Genomic DNA, 12432 nt, shown 5'->3' on the forward strand with positions numbered 1-12432 from the left:
GTGGAATGGGGAGTTTTTCCTACACCACCAAGCAATTCTTGGCGACACCAGCTGGGTGTCCTATAATTCAACTCAGTTCTGACACTGTTCTGGAGACCAATAACCAGCCCAGGTTCTCACCTGTGCTTCTGACTGATTGACTACAGATCAGAGGTTCCAGTGATTCCTTCTGTGGATTATAGGTTAAGACCTCAGGGCAGGAGGAAAGAAGGGAAGGAGGGAGGGAAAATGGGAGGGAAGAAGAGAGAGAGAGAGAGAGAGAGAGAGAGAGATATGCTTCTCTAAAGCCTCCAGAGAAGAATGCAGTCCTGCCAACACTTTTATTTTAGTCTGGTGAGACCCATGTGAGACTTCTGCTCTAACATACAGAGCAGTAGGGTAATACGTTTCTAAAGTCTATTGTCTAAGCTAAGTTGGTGGCAATCTGTTACAGCAGCAATAGAAAACTAGCATGGATTTTGACACCAAGGGTAGGGTGTTACTCGTATAGAATGTGGAGAGGCTTAGAGACTGGGCAATAGGGAGGGGTTGGACGAATTCTGAGAGACATGATCAGAGGCGCCTAAATTTCTCCACATGCAATCTTAGTAAAAATATGGACATTAAAGGTACTGTGGAGGAGGTCACAGAACAAACTGAAAAACACATTATTGGCAACTGGAAACAGGAGGGAAGAGAATCCTTGTTAAACAGTGACAGAAAACTCAGTAAAATCGTGACCTGCAGTCTTGTGAAAAGCAGAATTTGTTGAAAATAAATAAATAAAATAAAATTGAACACTTGACTCCAAGTCAAGAGTTAAAAGGGAGGTCTAGTTTCCTCTTGCTGCTTTTAATAAAATGAGAGAGGAAAGGAATAAATTGAAGGAAGAAATGTTAAATAACCCCCTTTCCCTCCAGGATTCAGTAGTTTTGAAATCCCGCAGACTAACTGGATGGCAAAAGATGCTAATATTCACAAAATTCACTGTCAGAAATGCGTGTTCTACAGAAAAAGCCAAAGGAGTGACACCTTAGAAGATCCTGGTCAGAGTATAAGGTCATAAAAAAGGCTCTCAGATTAAGAGTGTGCCTCATAAATACCCCCAATCATCCTAGAGAGCTTAAGGTGTGTTCCCTCAGCCATTTCAACAAAAGCCAAAAATAGAGAGGAGATTATCCTGGAAAGGTCTATGAATAAGCCTCTTGTCTAACTGAGTAAATCCCCATGACACACATGGGAGACCCATAGGTTTCTTGAGAATGTCACACCGGTCAAACATTGCCAGCTTGAACTGAAATAGACAAAATCCAGAATGAAAGAAGGCTGTCTAACCACCAAAATTCTATACACCAGGAACAGGCTGGTTAAAACTGCTGGGCCGCACATACACGCTACGCCTCATGTGAAAGGAAGGGTGATTCCGATGACAGCCATGAGCACCGCGGACAGAGCCACAGTTACAAAGGATGATTCCCACAGCCTGACCCCTAACGGAATTTTCTCAGCGGGATTTAGAAGTAACTCAAGACCCACACTTCTTTTTTGCTTTCAGTTTTCTCCCTTTTTGAACTGGAACACCTGTGGCTGCCAACGTAAGCCTTTCCTCCCATTGTATTTTGAGAGAAGATAATTTATTTCTTGAGTGTCACGGATCCACAAATGCAAAGATATCATGCCCCAGAACGAAAAATGGGTCATTCTCAGAGTTCTCTCATACCTGATTTAGATGATAGAACTTGGGACTTGTGAGCCGATGAGATTTGGGACTTCGAGCTAATGCTCTCCTAGGTTGAGACTTTGGGGAACCTGGTGGAGGTGAATGCATTTCACATGTGGGGCAGATGTAAGCTTCAGCAGCCAGAGAATGGAATTACCTCCAGGTAGTTAGAAGAACAAATTTGCATTGTTCAAGCAGCTAAGTTCATGGTAAATTTCTTTACGGCAGCAATACAACCAATCGTACTAATACAGACACCTTTTCAGTGAGTCAGGGGGAAGACACATTTTGCGTTGTGAGATTAAAAAAAGCAACAACAGCCACCGCAGTAAGTAAGTAAATAAATGAGAAAAATCTTGTCCCATCCAATTCTAGGCCCCAGATAAATAATATCTTCATCTGTGCTCATCAGAACCATGGGATTAACTCTATGAGGTGTTTCCAGTCTAATCTTCCATTCCCAACACATACACTTAAGAAATCTGCTTTGTGGTTCTGAGCCTTCACGTCTACAAAGTAAAACGGGAAAGGGGAGTATAAACTCTGTGCCCAGGTACTGAGCCATGGACTGTCCATGGCCCTGTTCCCAGCAGTAACATACTACAGTTGAAGAAGATGCCTTCTGCGGAACCATACCATTGTTCCCTAGCCACTGAAATAGTTCCCCAACGATCTGTTTTTCTTCAACAATCATACATAGGTCCATGGCTTCTATTCATAACCAATAATGAGCCTCAGATTTTCTCTCCACTTCAAGTTTGTAAGTTCCAGATTCAAACTCCAGATGATCTTCCAACTCAGCAGGTCAAAAATAACAGGGACTCCCCTTGATAACCATCCATCCAGCTGTCATCCCAGACACCTTCCTCCCGTCAGAGCCCATATCTGGTCACTCATCAAATCTGTCCATCCTACCTTTGAATTGTCTTTTGACTCTATACTCAACTTTCCACTCATATACGTTCACAAAGAGGTCACACCCTGGTCACCCCTCAATGAGACGCTCCCTTCACACACTCCATACACTCTTGTCAGAATTATCTTTCTTTATAAGTCAAAAATATGATCGTATCAGCTCCTGGGTGAAAATATTTAATGACTCCTGTGATTTACAGAACAAAATTCAAATCCTTTACCATGGCTAGCCCCAACCAGTTTTTCAAGCTCTTCCACCATCATTATTCCTTGAAAAATCCCATTTCTAGCAAGCCATGCTACTGGTCACTGCTCAAAGACAAAAGAAGCATGTGAAAAAAAAAAAATGGAAGTACTCTGATACAACTGTGCTGAGCAGTCTGTCCAACTTTCCCTCCCCAACCCTCTGCCTCTTCTTCCTCAGATCCTGAGTACTGCGTCTTTCAACTTCTCAAAATCTGTTCTCAGATTCTTCATTCATACTGGCAAATGATTAGTAACACTTTAAAGTGGTGTTGGTGCTGAGTCCCTTTAGATAGATTCTATTCAGCTCGCAAAAGAGGGACCAAACCAGCAGTGTGGTGAGTTTGGATGAAATGTGGAGAAGAGGAACGGGTACTTGTACAGCTCACCAGGAAAGGTGTGAGGATGTAAGTTTGCCGAGTTGGAGGCAAAATTGGTTAATGTTCTACAGGACAATAAAACCATAACCTTTGGGGTTATCTTTTCTACTGGACAAAATTATGCACCTCTATTCTGGACAAGGTCTACAAGTTAACATGTAACTTCAGAGTCTGAGCCCTTAATTAATGGTATAAAGCCAAGTCAGACGCAGCTACCTTCCTCCAGGTAATTAAATAATTCTCCATTGAGCCTGTTCAATTGGTGTAACACCGAAAGGATAAACTGCCCACCTTTTCACCTATTCCCAAGTGTTTAATGATTTTTTTCAAGCCCATTAGTGCAGGCAATCAAACTGGAGGACTTTCTGGCATCCATCAGTAGATGTATATGGGTAAATTTGAATTCTAGTATGTGCTCCTCCCTTTGATACCACCTATAAAAATAGCTTTGCTGATAGAGCAAATCATGAAATTAGGGTGGTACTGCTCTCTGTATGGCTAATACCATCCGAGGAGCTCAGTGATTTCTGGGTCAAAGATAAAATTCGACCCACTGGGGTTTACTCTGGTGACCCAAGTCTAGCTGAGACTTCAAAAAGCAAACCAGGCCTTTTTTCTGTCTCCCATTTCTTGGAAAACCCACCAGGGCAAACTGGTGATGCAGAGGTAACCTGGAACAAGGGGAAACCACTGGTTCTGGAACAGGCAGACCCAAATTTGAAACCTAATTCAACCACTTAGCTGATGGTCTCTGCAACTTGGTTTCCTCACCTGCCAGATTATAAGGATCAAAACCAGTGGAGAAACGGTTCCCAAACCAGGACTTGTCTGTGAAAAGGCATTTTCCAGGTTATATAGAAATAATAATAATTTTTGAAGTATGTAATGGGAGATGTGGACCACACAATTAGATTTGAGAGTTAAATGTAAATCCTGTTGTTTTTTAAATTTTGAGATTGTCCTTCCTATTTTGTGTGTGTGGTAAAATGTCTTTTTTGTTATGAAGTATTTTTTTAAGTGGTTTTACGTGGCAAAATAAAAGTCCTCAGCCCTTTGTCCACCTTCAACTGACTTTTTTGATACTGCTTTGGGAACCACTGTAAGAGAGCGTGTGGACTTAGCTTCGGGAACTAAAAATATGTATACAGGGAGCTCTTATTACTGTAGTATACAGTGCCACTACGTGTATGGTGATGAAAATATGATCCAGCCGGTCCTAAAGTTTCCTAAAGAACACACACTAAGGCCATGTCTCCCCTGGGAGTCTAACTGGGGCCGGTGTCTCAAAGAGAAAGAACTTGGGGGCCATGGGCAGCACGGAGCCTTTGGGTTAAGCCCCGACCTTCTTTATAAGAAGAGGGATTTCATCCCCCAGACTTTTCCTTCTGGGAGGCAGCTGGGGGGTGGGGAGTGAATAGCATGATAGGACCCTAACTGTTTAGTGGCTAGGGCACCACCCCAGCCTAAACGTCAGTGATGAGAGGGAAGAACCCAGTTTGCTACAGGAGAGCAGGGACAAAGAAGGGAAGGAGGGAGTGGTGCTCAGATCTGGGGAACTGAGGGGGCTGGTAGAGCTCCAGCGGGCCAGGAGGGGTTTGCAGCCATGTCTGCCCAGGACCTACGACAGCCCCACGACTTCTGTCAGGATAAAGGGTGTCGGGATAATACCAGGGAGTCCTACTGGTCTCTTTGAGCTGACCATTCACATTTCAAATTCCTTTTTTCACTTGACATAGATGTACTTCATTGAAAGAAATAAAAATAAGCCAGAGATAAAAATCAAATTCACTCACACCTGAATTTACACACAATCCCGTTAACATTTTAATATATAACCTCTGTGTCTTTTTTCCCTAGGCAGACTTTTTTTCCAAACAAAAAATAACGTGTTATTGTACATACAGTTTTCTACCTTTTTCTCATTAAACTAAAGACCCAACACTTTTCCATGCCCCTGAATGTACCATGTTATTTTAAGTGCTATGTAGTACTATTGTGCAAATGTGCCATAATTTAACAAACAGTGGGTGGGGGCGTTTAGGTTTCTACACACACACACGCACACGCACTATAGGGCAACGGTAGTTCCTATAGCTATATCAAATGCTAATTGCAGACTCTAGATAATGGGCATATGAGTATCCACTGTACCATTCCTTCAACTCTTCTGCATGTCTGAAATTTTTTATGATAAGATTAGAATGAAAAATTTTTAGTGTCCTCAAATACATAATGAGTTCCTATAAGTAGCATGGCTGGGTCAAAGAAGATGCCAGTTTTCAAGGTCTGCAATGAGAGCTGATGATCAGTTCTCTCGATGAACAGTGGCAAGGGTGGGATCCTCTGGGGCTGGCCCAGAGCCCGCCTTAGAGCAGAGCAGAGCAGGAGCTGCCTCCCTGGGGCTGCGCGCCTCTCCCAGGCAGCCCAGAGGCCGCAAGAGCGCCCTGTCTGTGCTTTCGCACGGCCTCCCTGAAAAAGACAGCGGAGGGCCAGTCTGCCAGGCGCGCAGCATCAAAGCTGCAGCCTCTGGGAGAAGAAAAGGGCCAGTGTGCATTCGCGAAACTCCAAAGCTCTTCTCCAGGCACAGCGATTCATGGGGGAGGGGGAGAGGGAGCTGAAACTGTGCTTTAACAGAGTGAGCAGTCAGGCTGGGGGTGCCCCGCCAGGACAAAAGGGCCTCAGTGCTGGAGAGGAGGCAGCCCCAGGGCTTGGTGGCAGCATAAAGGGAAGCTGTGTCCCTGCAGCACTCAAGTTCACCTTTGTCTTCTGAGTCCAAGTCAAAGGAAGGTTACAGAAGGAGCCTGCAGGCTCTCCTCCCTCCTCAGGGGTCTGGTTGGTAGGAATGGCCAAGTTCATTCCCCAAGATGCTGGGAATTCTGATGAAAATAGAAATGTGCTTGCCTGCTAGTTGGGACAGCAGTCAGTGTTTGTGTCAATAGCTGTGTCCTCTGGCTAAGGCCAACGTTGGGGGCAGGGGTAGCCAATACAGATTACTGGAACTGGACTGGTGGCCCTGAAGTGAAGGGGATCCAGGCAAACATTTCACATGCAATAAAGAATTTGCCTTTTCAAAGAATCTGTACTCAGAAAAAGATAAAGTACTCATGAAAGAAATTGAGGAAGACACAAAGAAATGGAAAAATGTTCCATGCTCATGGATTAGAAGAACAAATATTGTGAAAATGTCTATGCTACCTAAAGCAATCTACACATTTAATAACAATCCCTATTAAAATACCATCAACTTTTTTCAAAGAAATATAACAAATAATCCTAAAATGTATATGGAACCAGAAAAGACCCCGAATAGGCAGAGGAATGTTGAAAAAGAAAACCAAAGTTGGTAGCATCGCAATTCCAGACTTTAAGCTCTATTACAAAGCTGTCATCATCAAGACAGTATGGTACTGGCACAAAAACAGACACATAGATCAATGGAACAGAATAGAGAACACAGAAATTGACCCTCAACTTCCTGGTCAACTAATCTTTGACAAAGCAGGAAAGAATATCCAAAAAGACAGTCTCTTCAACAAATGGTGTTGGGAAAACTGGACAGCCACATGCAGAAGAATGACACTGGACCATTTCCTTCCAACACACACAAAAACAGACTCAAAATGGATGAAAGATCTCAATGTCAGATAGGAATCCATCAAAATCCTTGAGGAGAACACAGGCAGCAACCTCTTCAACCTGAGCTGCAGCAACTTCTTCCTGGAAACATCGTCAAAGGCAAGGGAAGCAAAGACAAAAATGAACTACTGGGACTTCATCAGGATAAAAAGCTTTTGCATAGCGAAGGAAACAGCCAACAAAACCAAAGACAACTGACAGAATGGGAAAAGATATTTGCAAATGACATATTAGATAAAGGGCTAGTGCCCAAAATCTATAAAGAACTTATCAAACTCAACACCCAAAGAACAAATAATCCAATCAACAAATGGGCAGAAGACATGAACAGACATTTCTGCAAAGAAGACATCGAAATGGCCAACAGACAATGAAAAAGTGCTCCACATCACTTGCCATCAGGGAAATACAAATCAAAACCACAGTGAGATACCACCTCACCAGTCAGAATGGCTAACAAGTAAGAAAACAAGTGTTAGCCAGGATGCGGAGAAAAGGGAACCCTCCCACACTGGTGGTGGGAATGCAAGCTGGTGCAGCCACTCTGGAAAACAGTATGGAGGTTCCTCAAAAAGTTGAAAATAGAGCTACCCTATGACCCAGCAATCACAGTACTGAGTATTTACCCTAAAGATACAAATGTAGTGATCCAAAGGGGAACATGCATCTGAATGTTTATAGCAGCAATGTCCACAATAGCCAAACTATGGAAAGAGCCTAGATGTCCATCAACAGATGAATGGCTAAAGAAGATGTAGTGTGTACACACACACACACACACACACACACACACACACACGGGAATATTATGCAGCCATCAAAAACCCCTGAAATTTTGCCATTTGTAATGAGGTGGATGGAACTAGAGGGTATTATGCTAAAAGAAATAAGTTAATCAGAGAAAGACAGTTATCATATGATCTCCCTGATATGAGGAATTTGAGAAACAAGACAGAGGATCATAGGGGAAGGGAGGGAAAAAAATGAAACAAGACAAAACCAGACAAGGAAACAAACCATAGAGACTCTTAATCTCAGGAAACAAACTGAGGGTTGCTAGGGGGAAGGGGTGGGAGGCATAGGGTGGTTGGGTTATGGACATTGGGGAGGGTATGTGCTATGGTGAATGCTATGAATTGTGTAAGACTGATGAATCACAGACCTGTACCCCTGGAACAAATAATACATTATATGTTAATTTTTAAAAAATCTGCCTTTGTTTGAGAGTGGGGGAGAGAACGGGACAGAGATCAGAGGTGAGTAGATTTCTTTCCACTAGACGCTAACCAGCTCCTCAGTACAGATGCTGCTGCAGCCTCTTCCCAAAAGAGAAAGGCCATGTGGTATTCTGGCCTGAGAGCTGCAGCCCATGGATCACCAGGCAAGGTCAATGGCGGAAGGTTAAAAGTTACCTTTCTTGGACCTGACGTTTGCTGTGTCTTCTCCTAGAGTTGGCACATAACCAGCTGTCTTGGACCAGGTCTCTGTTGACACTTATGCAGAAAAAAACTGCTCTTGGCTGAATTACCTCAATAATTACAGTGGCTTGAAGCAGAGGGAGGAGTAGCTGTAATGAAGGGAAATTCACAAGCGTCACTCTCTTCCCCCCACTCCCACTCCCCAGTTGCACATAAATTTTGTAATCCTACTTTTTGCTATAGTAGAGGTGAAATAGCTAAAAAAGACAAGCAAATGAAAGAGGCAACACACAAACTTTGAATCCCAGACCCGAGCTTCATTTCTAACTTTGCCACTACTATCTATGACTTTGGACAATTAACCTAACCCTATTCAATTGCCTTATCTGTAAAATGGGTGTACGGTGATCTGCCTTACAGTGTTGCTGTTAAGAATGAAAGGAGAGGGGCACCTGGGTGGCTCAGTGGGTTAAGCCACTGCCTTCGGCTCAGGTCGTGATCTCGGGGTGCCACATCGGGCTCTCTGCTCAGCAGAGCCTGCTTCCTCCTCTCTCTCTCTCTGCCTGCCTCTCTGCCTACTTGTGATCTTTCTTTGTCAAATAAATAAGTTCTTAAAAAAAAAAAAAAAAAGAATGAAAGGAGAAAGCATATATGAATGCACCTAGCATGGTAGGAAGCTTTCAAATAAACTTCTTCTATTCATTTATTTTTAAAAACTTGATTCTTCCTAATAATTGTTCCAAATGGACTTGATGTTTGCACAAATAGAGTACTACATCATAAATAACGAATGAATACTTTCAAGTTTTGCTCAGTACAATTCTGATTTCTTTTCATCTTTATAACAAGAATGTATTCATCCATTACCTTATGAAATAAATACACTGAAGAACCAAGTAAAGATAGCAAGTAAGGAAATGAAGGTGACAGCAGTGGTGATAATATACAAAGGATTTGCTAGAAGAGCAAGGAAACATGCTAAAAGTAGGATGTCAGTTTCAATCTGAGCTCCCAAGCAGCCAGCACAAAGAGGGAAACATCATTTTCCTAATTCATGGTGTCCACTGATGAAAACAAACCTGTTTCTTAGGGTCACAAGCTAGTTCTTTAGAAATTACTTCTGAAAGTTTGCAAAAGTAGCCCCTTCTCCCTGGTGGTTAGTGCTGAGAGTGTGGAGTGTATGCTCTGGGCTTGGAACATATGTTTATTATTTTAAAAATCCATAAAAAGGGATGACTGGGTGATTCAGTAGGTTAAGTGTCCAACTCTTGATTTCAGCTCAGGTCATAACCTCAAGGTTATGGGATGGAGCCCTGCATCAGGCTCCATGTTAGGTGTGGAACCTGCTTGGGATACTCTCTTCCTCTCTCTCTGCCCTCCCCTACCCAGTGTGCACATGCTCTTTTCTCACTCTCAAAAAAAAAAAAAAAAAAATCCTAAAACTATCTTTGAAATTTTGCAAAATGAAACACGATACTTTTGTGAACACCAACAGTGCTCTTTGAGAGCAGAGGGAATTTGACAACAGGGTTGCTTTTCATAATGCTCCTCAACGATGGCCTGATGTCAAGGTGTAACTCAGGGAGGGCACTCCTCCAAGCAGCTTGTTTAAACAACACCTTCACCACCACCACCACCTACAACAGCATTGCTCACTGACTCCCCAACAATCCTGGGGCTTGATCAAGGCCCCTGCTAGAAGATGACGGAACTGTGAGTCCAAACCAGGTTTCTACACCTGTGCACTTGGCTCCACCAAAATTGAATAACTTGTGGGCAACTGTCGAGAATCAGAGAAGTAAAGACACCTCTTCTCTCTCCCTCTCTTTCTCTTTTTAGGATTTATTTATTTATTGATTAGAGAGAGAGCACGAGGAGAAACAGGATCTCCACTGAGCAGGGAATGTGACACGGGGACTCCCAGGACTCCAGGATCATGACCTGAGCAGACACTTAACTGACTGAGCCTGCTAGCCAGGCACCCCAAGACACCTCTTCTCTTATAAAGAGAACTATTCTCTTATCTCATGGGCCAGAGAAAAGCAATGAGGAAAAGAATAATGGAAGGTAGTTAAGTTAGTCAAGCTAACTTGAACATGAAGGATTTGAGTGCAAAAGCTAAGAAAGAAGGAAGAGCAAATTTTGCAGCAGTGGGGAGAGTGCTGAAGAGAACTGCTTGGGTAAATGCCCAGACTGGAAGCCTGAAGGTGGAGGTGGAGGATAGAGATGTAGGTCATGAGAGCTGTCATCCTCTACTCGGGCGACCATAACAAAATTCCACAGACTGGGTGGCCTAAACAACAGACTTTTATCTTCTCACAGTTCTGGAGGCTAGAAATCCAAGATCAAGGGGCTGGCGGTGTTGGTTTCTGGGGAGACTTATCTTCCTGGCTTGCCGAGGACTGCCTTCTCAGCTGTCCTCACACAGCCTTTCTTCTGTGCTTGTGTGGAGAGGAAAGACGTACTGGTGTCTCCTCCTCTTCTTAAAAGGATGCCAGTCCTGCTAGAATAGGGCCCCACCCTCGTGTCCTCATGAAGGCTTCACTACCTGCTCAAAGACCCCATGTCCAAATACAGTCGCACTGGGGGTTAAGGCTTCAACATACAAACACAATTCCGTTCCTAATAGGAGTCGAAGGTGCGGTGGTTGGAGTGTCCCTAGGACACAGTTAAGGAGGAAAAATCTAGACTTGCCGATAAGAACCATCTCCTCAGGCCTAGCGGGCTCCAGGACAGAGGCTAGTTCTACCTGGTAAAGGACAGAGAGCTAAAAGGCTTTCTGGCGCAGGTGGAACCTGTGCCCGTTCTGACAAGGGATTAACGTGTGGCATCACAGCCACTTCAGTTGGAGAACCCTACAAACCAAACCCCTGGCTTGGCCTCATATGAGCTCTGTGACCGTCGGCCAGTTACTTGAATGCTCACAGCCTCCGGTTCCTTATCTGTAAAACAAGGCTAATCATAACTACCCCGTTTACCACAGAAGGTAGAAAATTGAGGTCTGGTGAGGAGGAGCAGTGGGGAAGAACAACTTTGTCAACCTTCCTACCACCACACACACCCAACGGCACCTCCACGTTGTAATCTACTATGAACTAAAAGGAAATGGTGGATGTGAAGGTGCCGGGCCTGCGAGACGATGCCGTATCGACCATATAAAGGGTGACATCAGCAACACTGATGGGGGCAGCTGCAGAGGCTGTACTTGGGCATTTTGTCAATTTGACACCCACGCAGCTGCCTGGGTGTGAGATGTACAGCTGTGGCCAGCGCTCATTACATGGTGGTGGTGAAATGCCCCATGGGGGGGACACCCCGTGATTGCCAGGCTGAAAAGGATCTGCCCCCATCTTCCTTCAATCGTGTGCCCAATTACTTCCTCCTCTGCTCCTCGTCTCTCCCTCCCGTCCCTCCAACCACCCGCCAAAACTCAGATGAAAGGGAGACAAGAGCCGGCGGACATGAAGCCCCAGACCCTCCCCGACCAGCGTGGGCCCGGGCTGGGCATGCCCCACTTCTTTTCACCATCACTACTGCCAGTGAATCTGGGGGTACACACTAGGCTTGGCGGTCTGTCTCCCCACAGCAATGGAGGCTCTGGGGGGCTGGGGCTGCCATCTTGCTGCTCTTGCCCAGGCCTAGCCCAGGGGCTCGGACCCAGCAGGGCTCAGTGCAGGCCGAAGAGCAGGGAGTGACTGATGTCTGGGAAGCCCACTCTCTTGGCAGCCAGACGGTAAGAGCAGAACGAGAAGGAAGTTGCCATTCCTGCCTCTACCTTGCGAGAAGTCCTCTAAGTCTTGGTTTCCTTCTGGGGAAAGGGAGTAAGACCATCCTCACGGGGAGGCTGTGAGCACTAAGTGACAGGACACAGGTCAAATGCCAACGACTGGGCCAGGCACGCGGTCATCCCAAAGACGGGCGCAGTCTGGACTCTCGTGTCATTGGAATGCTCACCCTTCCCCCATGCCCAGCTGCCTGGGCGCCTGCTCCACATTCCTCCTGTGGCGGTTTGTTCACGTACAGAATTCAGTATTATACTTAGTAAATTCAGTCTTGATGGAACGTCTATCATGTGCCAGGCACTGTTTTAAGTACACTCAATCCTCACAAGTCTATGTTATTATTCCTGTTTTATTCATGA

Source organism: Mustela lutreola, chromosome 7 (assembly GCF_030435805.1).
Source record: "Mustela lutreola isolate mMusLut2 chromosome 7, mMusLut2.pri, whole genome shotgun sequence".
Lineage (NCBI taxonomy): Eukaryota > Metazoa > Chordata > Mammalia > Carnivora > Mustelidae > Mustela > Mustela lutreola.